The sequence below is a fragment of the Engraulis encrasicolus genome, chromosome 13 (assembly GCF_034702125.1).
Source record: "Engraulis encrasicolus isolate BLACKSEA-1 chromosome 13, IST_EnEncr_1.0, whole genome shotgun sequence".
In the NCBI taxonomy this organism is placed as follows: domain Eukaryota; kingdom Metazoa; phylum Chordata; class Actinopteri; order Clupeiformes; family Engraulidae; genus Engraulis; species Engraulis encrasicolus.
In genome coordinates this window covers 17848916-17859965 of record NC_085869.1, presented here as the reverse complement: position 1 = coordinate 17859965, position 11050 = coordinate 17848916, and the positions used below count along the sequence as shown (strand labels likewise).

Below are 11050 nucleotides of genomic sequence, written 5' to 3'. Positions count from 1 at the left end.
TAATTTTAATGAATTAATAATTTTAATTTTAATGGTTTATTTTAATGACTGGAGCACAATGTTGACTCTGATAAACTAGACTCTGAATACACAGAGGCGCTTGACAACGTCGCCCAAGCAAAGATAACAGTGTCCTATGTGTAGATGTTTACATTAGCTCGGATAGATATTAAAAGGCTCAGAGGCTCTCTCTAAGTAGCCCAAGGTCTTCTGCAGGCACCCCTTATCAGACACAGCAGGCCCAGTTATTAACATGCAAATTTCTGTGGCAGAGACAGAAAGAAACCTCCAACAGTGTATGCTAAACCACCTGTTTGTCACTGAAAAGACAATAAGACCTAAAAAACTGAACACCGACCTAGATAAAACAATACCAAAGCTTAAAGTTATGTTAAATATCTATCATTGTCATTAGTTTAATACTGTAAGTGTGAACATTGCTTCACATGGTGTGTGATGAGACATGTCAATGTTCTCTATTTGCTTTTAAAAGTTTGAATTTGATGACGTTGGGATCCTTATATTTTCATTTGTTTGATTTATAAACAAAGAGACAGTTGTCTCTCTGTCTTTTCATTTCAGTCGTCAACTTGCAATCAAAGTGAAAACTGATTGCCAATAAGGTTTTAGTTCTGTTACAAAATGTTTTATGTAACCGATACATGAAGTCAACCATTTTTTGCTCTGATATGATTTCAAATTGATCTGGCTTGAGTGTACATGAAGGAAAGTTGTTTTCCCTATATATATATATATATATATATTGTTCTTTGAGGAACAGGCCCAGTGTTATGGAAACGAGCTGAAACACAACTGATATGAATGGAAGGAACCTAGACAATACAAATGATCGCTAGGTTAAGTGAATTTTGTTTTTAATTTGATAAGTTTCACAAGATTTTCCCAGAGTTTGTTTTGTTTCAATTGGGTAATAATTTTAGTTATAACACTTGATAAAATGACAACTGTTATTTTTTTTCTTTCTTTCAAACCATGGAAAGTTTGACCTAAAAGTTAGACAAGGTCTGACCTCTATACCAGATAAAGGGTCTGTCTGGTTGTTTGTTTCATTTTTCTTTTAAAGTTGCGTATTTTACAATGGCAGTTGTGTTTTCTTTCTTTTTATCTCTTACATTTTGATTGGTTCATCTAGTGATCTGTATGTCTGGGTGATGACAATGCATTGGATTATTGGATTATTATTGGATTCTCAATAATAATCCATTATTGGATTCTCAAATATTATTGGATTCTCAAATATTACTCATACTCAAATTTTTTATTTTTACAAAATACATTTTTGAATGTACTGACATTATTGGCAGGAGTTGGGCTAGGCCCCTATATCACCATGACCTCATGACAAAAGGACAGTGAGGACTGCATGCCAATATATTTCAGTTCTGTTACAAAGTGATTTATGCAGGCCTAACTATCATGTAAAGACAGCCAATACTATGGGTATAGTCATTTTGTACGGCATGCTTAATTTTTCTTAATTTTTCTTCTACATTCTATATTGGATGAACTATGTGGTCAACACCACATTTTGTCAGTTTGCGTTTATCGCCTATTCTGTAAGGAACTGTAATGTAAACGTGAGCCACAATAGTCAGATACTGACCAGAGTAATTTTCTTTTTCATAATTTTGCTCTTGATAAATTGTTGTTCCCCGGGAATGTAGAGCTATCTATTTTATTTTGATTGTAGATTATGAGAGAATGGTTGGGCGGCTTTGGGTTTTGTTTTGTCTAAACTAACAAAACATGTTTTGTTTCCTCTCTATTATAATGCTCTCTAATCTGTGCACCTCCTCTAAACTAATGTCTGTGTATTTCTTTAAGCAAATGTTTGAAAAAGCCTGCCTTGATGTAGGCTATGCGAGTGATTCTCTGATTCGGCTACACTTTTAAGTCCGTGGATTTGATTTGCCAATTCCACTAACTATTAAGATTAAGCTTGGCAATTTGTTTGTTTGGCACTATGTAAACATCTAGGTCATTTAGTTGGGAAAAATACTGATAATTGACTTTTTGCTTTTGCCAAAAGCGTAGGGGAATCGTAGAATCACTCATGCACCCATGAACTGGAGGGTGTTGGAAGATGTTTACTTCTCATCATTTACTGTGCTAAGTCTGTTTCGGAAATTACTTAAGTCTTATTGAGTCATGTGGATGGCACATGTCTCAAACAGGAGAGATATTTTAGGATTAATCAGTGCATCAAACAAATATGTGTATAGGGCACATGTTAAATGAAACCTTGTTCTGAAACTTCACCCCTTAACCTAACCTAAAACAAACATAAGAGAGCTACAATGTGGAATCAAATTGCATCAGGGTTTGAATCATTTGTATGTTGGTGGTGTACTATAAACAAAAATGTGGACAGAATGAACAACATCCACTATAAATGTGCAGGCGCTGGGCAACAAAACTGAATTCGGGTTCAGGGCCATCCATGAACAACTGAAGGCAACCTGCCTAATGGCATTCCAATCTCGTATTGCGGTTGATATGCTTTTGGCCGATAGGAGTGTGTGCTCTATTTTTGGTTATCAATGTTGTTCCTTCATACCGAACAATACGGCAGCTGACGGAAGTCTCACCAGGGCGATAGAGGGACTGGGATCCCTCAACCAAAAAGAAAATGAGAGACCACTCCGGGGTCGATACTTCAGTGTGGGATGGTTCCTCTGACATGTTTGGCCAATACAAACAGTTGGCAGCGTCCATAATCATGTCTATTGCAATATTTGCGGCGATCCTCACGTTATGTGGATGTTGTTGTATTCTTTGTATTAGAGTGTTGTGCACCAGATTTAGTACCACTGCCATTGCACAAATGGAAGAAAAAATGTCAAACCTATATGCTCTTCTAACTAGACAGGATAGTGATGTCGATGACACTATGATGATGTTGTTGGTGGAGACCATGAGCCTCCACACCAATCTGACGATTCCATCCAGGTCCCTGATCTGTTCCCTGACCCAGGGGATTATGCTCGGGGCCTCTAAGTGTACCTATTTAAAGAAAAAATCATTTGAAGTCATCACTGGATGATGTTAATGTTTGTCTCTATATAGAATAAACAGGGGGAAATGTTGGAACTGTATTTTATTCTATATGAAAGCAAACATGTTGCCGTGGCACAAATGTGCCCTTTCACATTCAAGAATTCCTGTTCAAGGCTGCAGAAGATTACTGGACTGTGCGAGGACTTTATCTGTACCAGAACAATGGAATGCCCAAAAACAACAGAGTTGCGTCTCCACATGGCAGGCCAAGGACTGTGTGTTCGTTGCCTGATTATCATAGACTTGCAATCGAGATTCGATCTGCAGCGCCGCCGAAGGTGTTGCGTCACTAGGAGGGCGCAGCCTGGCTAGTGTGTTCGTGTGTTTGTGTGTGTGTGTGTGTGTGTGTGTGAATGAATTAATCTCTATCCGGGTACGCCCCCTTTTCCCTTTAGCGGATAGAGATAATTGTTATCAGGGAAAATCCTCCAATAAATATGACTTATGGCTATTACATCGTTTAGAACGAGTGGGGAAAATGGTAGCTGACGGTTCTCCCCATCCGCTCTCCAAGCCGGTTTGAAACTTAATTAAGGATTCTCTGTGTCTTTCATTTCAGGTGTTTCATATTTACAAATGTTAAGGGTTTGAACCTAACAGGTAAATACAGTATTACTTAGTAGCTCAGAACTAACTTATCACAGATAGCCTACTATAGGGGTCAGGTTAAAGATGTGTTTATTACACATCACTGCTATTGTCATACTACGTTTATGGCCCTTAAGGCCGTTTCATCGGCCCCCGATATAGTTTTAATGTTATGCCGCTTCATATGAAATATGACATATTTTGTAAAGGAATCTTAGAAATTTCATCTGCAATAAAAGGGGCTCTAATTTTTTGTTTTAACCTGACTGCGCGAAACTAGCTGCACACAACTCAACCTGATTGTTGGAAACCTCTGTTGGTCATAAAAATAGTTCACGTGGTTGGCTGCCAGTGTCTTGCCCCTCCTCACAACATCGTGTTTACAAACACAGCGAACCCATGTATACAATTAAGTTATATTCAGGGGATCTACAGAAGGTGGGGTCAGTTTCGAAGGTGGCTAGCTACCTTCAATATAGGCCTAAAGAGCACGGGTAAATCCTGGTGTGTGTTCATAGTACAGCCCTTGGAGTATTTTTACGGCCTTTGGAGGAATTTGAAGTAGCCCCTCGAATGAAAAAGGTTCCCCACCCCTGCTTTATGCATCCTCTCCTGTACTGTGATGTCAGGTATGTATCAAGCCTTTATGTCAGGGGTGGGGAACCTATGTCTCATGTGCTTTCATCCAGCCCCCGATATAGTTTTAGTGTTATGCAGCTTCACATGAAATACGACACATTTTGTAATAAAGGAATCTTAGAAATCTCATCTGCAATACAATTTAGTTTAGTCATATTCAGGGGACCTACAGAAGGTGTGGTCTGTTTTAAAGGTGGCTGCCTTCTATATAGACCTAAAGTACAAGGGTAAAACCTGGTTTGTGTTCATAGTACAGCCCTTGGACAACTCTTACAGCCCTTGGAGGAGTTTGAAGTGGCCCTTCGAATGAAAAAGGTTCCCCACACCTGCTTTATGTGCATTCTATACTGTGACGTCGGTCAGCACGTGGAAGAGTAAGAAACCTCTCCAATTTCTTAGGCTGTTCAGTGCGCATGTGAAGGAATTAAAACTGACTTGACTTGTGTAGGCCTACTGTTATTTTAAACAGAATTATATAAACATCAAGAGCGAAAAGTTGGAAGAGAAAATGTGTTGGTTGTTGTGGGTTAATCCTGGCTATATGGCAGGCCTTCTTGCATTTTAATTTGTCCCTTACACTTAGATTGGGAGGAAATTACAGATGTTTGGTCATTTTTATATTTTATTTTTTTAATCTGAGGATTCTTGACAATGGAGAATAGATGAATCATAAAAATAGTTTCTGCGAGATGCAAAATGCATGCGGATATAGCCACACACTGTGTTGAGAATGATCAGAAACATGCCAGAGCCGTGGCCCACGGGTAGCCCACAGGAGTTACGGAGTAACTTTCCCTTTCAGGGATGTACCTCCAAACAGTACACTGGTTGAACCCCATATTCGAATTTGAATTACTGCCCCAGCTGTCAGTGAATTACACTGGTCTACTGAAACCAGAATTTAATCTGATCCATGTTGCACAGGAATCACTCTGCCTCCCCCTGCTGGATAAAACCGTAACTTCCAAGAGTGATTTCAGAAAAAGTTTTGACTTGCGATTCTCAAGCTGTGGGCCAGGGTCAACTGGTGGCCCTTAAAAATGTATTCCAATTGGGCCTTGGAATCATTTTCCACTCATCAAAATATTATGTGTGTGCATGTGGTTCATCATTTAATTGAGGTGTATTGTTTACTGGGTGAGCACTGGGTCAGAGGTGAGCCCTGAACATTAGTGAACATTTCAAGCGGGCCCAAAGTTGGGAACCACTAGTTTAGACCATTTGGAATTGAATTCATTGCAGTATAAACCTAGTACCTTAGGGGCAGGGGAGAGGTCAATTAACTGTACCGGGTACATGACAACCTAGGGGTTGAAGATCGCAGCAGGGGCGTCCAGAACTGTACTTCACATTACTACCAATAGTTCAACATTCCTGCAGTAAAGAACAAATACTTCCCAATAGACATCCTTTAGATTACGGTCCACATCCTCCAGTAATGAAACCCATGGGAACACTGGGAGATTCACCCTCGTATGGAGCTCTGTGAACAGCTTCCAACTACACAGCACACCCACTCTTTACTGGCAGTGCTTTAAGATGTTAACAACACAAACACAAATGTGCAGATGTATATTTTTTTTATTGATCATGCTGCACCAAGGACAATACATTTCAGCACAATACATTCAAACATTTAAAAGAAATACAACAGGATAAAATCACGATGCTGCAGTATTCTTTCCCCAATTCTCAACAGGCCGGGACAAGTGCAATACCTTTACCAGTAGAAGAGCATTGCTACTAATCCCAACCTGCACAGAAAGGGATTTTGCCCGTTGGATGTGGCCGACGATTCACTGCCATGGTCAGTTTTGCATGGATTTGCACAGCAACAGTCACAAGCGGAATGCAAACCAGCAAAACTAACCAGAGTCCAGTGGCAACTGTCCTGCGTGCGCAGCTTCGGAGGGTGGGGGGGACGTTCAATCTGTTGCCCACAATCTAGAAGTACTTCAAGTGCTCACACTGCAGTAGATGAGTAAGTAACTACCTGCACTATAAGCACTTTAATACTGCTGAAACCTGATGGAAAGGACGGTGGCTGGGGCATCTCAGACAGACAGACAACACAACACAGAACAGAAGCATTGCAAGATGCGCACGGCAACAGGCAGCCTCATCCAAGCCAAACAGCACAGGAAAAGATGGGGAAGCAGGCCACCATCAGTTTTGCATAGATTTGCACAACTCATTTAGTCTTGTAGTGCAACTATGCAAAACTAGCAGAGAACTGCATAAAAAGAACAGAAAGCACATATGCAGCCACACATACACACGCGCCTGCACGCACACACACCAGATGCAAGTCCCTGCTCCTTATGCCAGAAGGAGCACTTAGGGCAGTAGGTGCTAGTCTACTTCACTATCTGCACTAGATGCACCTTAGCATAAGCAGAAGTTAACAGGTGAATACAACGGGGTCTTCTGTCGCAGAAACAGGTTAATTTGAGTGTCAATGTAGTGCTTGAAGTGCCTCCACTGCAGTAGGTATCGCTTAGTACTACCTGCACTGTAAGCACTTTGGCACTACAGGGACAGTACCAGAAATGCTTGAGCCTGTTGTCCACAGAAAACTTCACCAATCTCTTGGTAGCCATCCATGTGCGCGCCACCATGGAAAAGGGATGGAGCCTAAAAAAAAAAAAAAAGAAAACAGACAAGGAACAGCAACAGTTAGAATAAATGAAAATGCATTTCACATCTTATGACCGTCATCAACAGGTTTAGTGGCGATTATGGGGTCTCTTGGCAGCAGTTATACAATCAGCAATGGCTCATTCCTTGCATTTCACAATACCATTGCGAACAAGACCACCCAAGTCAAAGAAAGTTACACCTGCTGCATGGCAGTAGAGCACCTGGCCTTCATACTCGTGCAAAAAAATCTGCCATTTCAACATTCTGGCGATTTTGCATTTTCACCAATGTTTCTATGTAGATCCACACATGAACAAAATACACAACCTCCGACCCGCGTTGTGAAACTCACGCATGCGTAATGCCCCACTACTCACGCATACCCCTCCCCCATGGTCTGCACCAACATGGCGCCGCTGAGTCCGCAGTCCTCACACTTACAACCAGAAACAAACTCGAGGTGATCAAAATATAAAGGCGCATTAAGTAGTAATTCACTCGTATGTTGCTTCAGAGAGAAGTACCCCTCACTTAACATCTTAAGTCTTACCCTCGACAAAAACACCAAAACGTAAATGCATTCGAAATAGTATGCTAGCCATGTAGCATTCTTCAAGGCATGCCATTAGCGAGCTAGGTACGGTTAGCTAATTAGCGTGTGTATTTTTAACGTTCGCAAACTACTAATTTGCCATTTCCAGTTGTATTGAGTTGTGTGAAACATCCACATAACAACTAGGCAGCAACACATCCATTTTGGTCAAGACAAAAAATACAAACAAATATGAGTTGGCTTGTTAGCCGACGAATGCTTTGCACCGGCCTCAGGTCCATGCGCATTTGGGAATGGGTATGGTGACCAAATGTTCAAAATGTACCTTGAGGTGGAGGTACCGACAAAGGTGTGCACAAAAAATTTGAATGGTAGTTAAACGACTCTCGAGATTTAAGCAGTCGATCTTTTAAAAAATACTGTCAGCAAGGCTTTCACACTTCTTGGACACCATGCTAACGTACATGGTTAGCCACCTAGCTCTGGTACCTAGCCATAGCGCGCGGCCTGCAGTTGCCCCATGTGCTGCCGCTTTGTTCTTGAGGCTCTCAAACTCGCTCACCAATGGCCAATTAAGCAACGCAAATAACTTCACTTTCCATAAATACTTTGCGCTTTAAAAAGAATTGCGTTTTTACCAAAGACAGTAGAAACGGCGCCCTAGAAAATCACAACTTACTACTCCTGCCACTAGTTAGAAGGCACTGCAGTGAGGCGCACGCTTTTCAAATCTCCCTCATTCCAACTATGGAGGAAAGGGACTGCCATGCGCCTGATATCGCATTGTTTTACTACAAATCGGTTTAAAGCATAGCACATCAGTAAAAGAGTCGAATGCAGTAGGGAGTTCAACACAATTAGTAATCGTAATTGACTTCGACCACCGAACAACGCTAAAAAGCTAACAACAGGTTTCATGTCAATAACATGCGCGTAGTAAGACACCCGCCTGTGAAATCCACCATCTTCACTCACTTGAACAGACTTACCATTTACTGTCACTGCTCCAGGCATATCTTCCAAACTAATGCACAAACTTCGTTAGTAAATTACTACGATAAGTAACTGAGTTCGCCGTTAGCAGCCTAATTTTAACGCGTACAACTTGATGAAACAAAATAAATGCGAAAGTGGCGCCAAGCTACTCGCTGTTAACCATGTGGTGAATGAAGGGCGGCTCCCGTTGAACGTAAATATCTACAACCCCAACTCCTAATTTGCATAGGCCTAAATAAACTACTTCCGACACGAAACCACCAATCGAAGAGCCACTCACTATCAACACAAGAAAACAGGTTGTAACAGTTTACATGAAATAGGCTGTGGTTTGTTGTCAACACACCTTGACAGAAAGTTAGACAGACAATTTGATGAAAACAAAATGATCAATTTCATTTCATCGAGGATTAACACGCGATGAAGTTTGAAGCACACCGGTTTCCGTTTTACCTTAATTATCTTCAATGCGCTTGTTTCGTAGGCTAATTAATTTCTGCTGGCTTAATGCTACGGGGTAAGTCAAAATGCTGCTTACAAGAGCTTTGCTTGAGAAAGTTACTTTCAGGAGCTTTATATCCACACTACTTTCCCTCTCTAATTTAATAGAAGTTTGTCACAACCAATACATTTTATTTGCACGCCTTTCAACTAATTGAACTGGGATAACCTATGCAGAAATAAACATTATCAACTTTAAGTCGATTTCAAGTTAAATCAACAGTTAAAAGCAAAGCATCTTATTTCTATACGCCTATACCGATTTATTAAGAAATGGTTTGCATTTCAAAGATAGGCCTATAGCCTAGGACACAGTAAAACTTTACAAAACCATAATACAACTTAAACGGGCAATGATGCAAAGTTTTGTTTCCCCTCGTGCGCACTAGCCTACATCATTGTTTTCTGGTCTTAGAGAATCGAATAAGTCAGCCGTGTTTTTTGGTCTATCCAATCATCGTATTGACTTAATGACCCTAAATAAAGCCCATTTTGATCGGCTTGTAAACTTCAATCAATGACAAAGGAGTCAAGTCGGAGCACTGGTCTGAGTTTGAGATCTGGAATGTGTATTTTCCTCTCATCTACTTGTCTTTCCTCTTCTTCACTTCGTATTGTCTTTCTTGACGCATTACTGGTGGCTGCCACCAACTCCCTTAAAAATGGCAGTTTGTGAAACCCCGCCCATTGAAGGGGCCTGGGGGAGGGTTTTCCTTACAAAAGGCAGGGACTAGATTTATCTGTGTGAACCAGGGTCAGGCCAAATCACCTCTCACCTCTGGGCCTATTCATGTGTAAAATCTCACTGAAGACAGGGGACGAATTGGCCTGGAGATCCCGCCAAAGCTTGAGCAGGGATATATATAGGCCTATATATATTTTACATATTTGAATGTTGAGAGTATTACAAGTTACAGATAGGCCTACAGTATTTTCACTGTATGTAAATATTAGACATAGTTGGCCACTATATTTACACAGAGGTGGGAGCATGCTAGCATTTTTTGACGAATAATGTAGTTTTTGACATGGAAAACAAAGTAGTGCAATACTTAGCTGGTTGGCCAAATTAAATCCTTGTCTTGAGGGGAAGCGTTAGGCTACTGCATGGAATGAAAGTAATGGTAGATTTAAGGTACAAAAATGAAAGAGCAAATAATGTGGGAGTGTGTTTTTTTATTATTGCATGTATTTATAAAGATGGAATGTATGATGGAAGATTAATTCACGCCTAATTCCTGTTCAGTAAAAGATATTGACGTTCTAAAAGGCAGGGGCAATGATGGCTCTGGATTGGCCCTTATTTTGACAATGAATGAAGTTGGATGACTTGCATGAATTGCTTATGTAAATTGTTTGAATGTGTGCATGGATTCAAAGTCCAAAAGATAAATGTCTATAACGTAGAAAATAATGACTCCCAAATGGCTGACTTCGCTGATGTTTCTATACACTGTGAAAATTGGAAGCTTTCCTCTAAGATCCAACAGTTGGATAGTGTGGAAACCTGAACGTTCTTTGGGGAACTTTTAATTTTACAGTGATGCTCCCTCTGACAATCTTACTGGGTTGCAATATGAATTGGGGTGCAAAGGGGTTAGTAGTCCCAGGCCCAGGGAAAGGGGAGGCCCAGAATTGAGACCCCCATTTCACTGTTTGTATTGAGAAGGGGAACCAGTCAGATGATTTTGTCCTGGGCCTGGGGTCCGTTTCTCGAAAGCGTGTTTGCTGTCGTCGTTAGCAAAGTCCTTCGTACGAGCGACTCAACTGCATCTTGACAGCGACGCTTACCACTAAATCCAAGGGAATGGTGTTATACGACAATAATCGAGAAACGGACCCCTGGTCAACGTTGTCAGAGGCCCGGTCGACAGACCCATGTTGCATGCAAACACTCAAAAAAAAAGTTTCCAACTGACAATGGCCCAAAAAAAAGGGTCAGCTTGACTCTTTGGTGTAGCGGTCAGAAACCCAATTTGGCACCCTAGAAGTTCCCGGTTTGTTTGAGTCCCAGATGGGCAACTTTACTTCCCTTCGCTACAAATGGTGTCAGAA

The 11050-nt window shown here is 41.0% G+C and overlaps 1 long non-coding RNA gene across 2 annotated transcripts in view; it reads left to right on the top strand.

The window, feature by feature from the left end:
• The first annotated feature begins 4171 nt into the window (after positions 1–4171).
• Positions 4172–11050, top strand: part of LOC134460773 (uncharacterized) — a 68517-nt gene continuing 61638 nt past the window's right edge. For both annotated transcript variants that reach the window (XR_010037166.1, XR_010037167.1), the window contains exon 1: positions 4172–4295. This is a non-coding gene — a long non-coding RNA (uncharacterized LOC134460773). The remainder of the gene's footprint in view (positions 4296–11050) is intronic.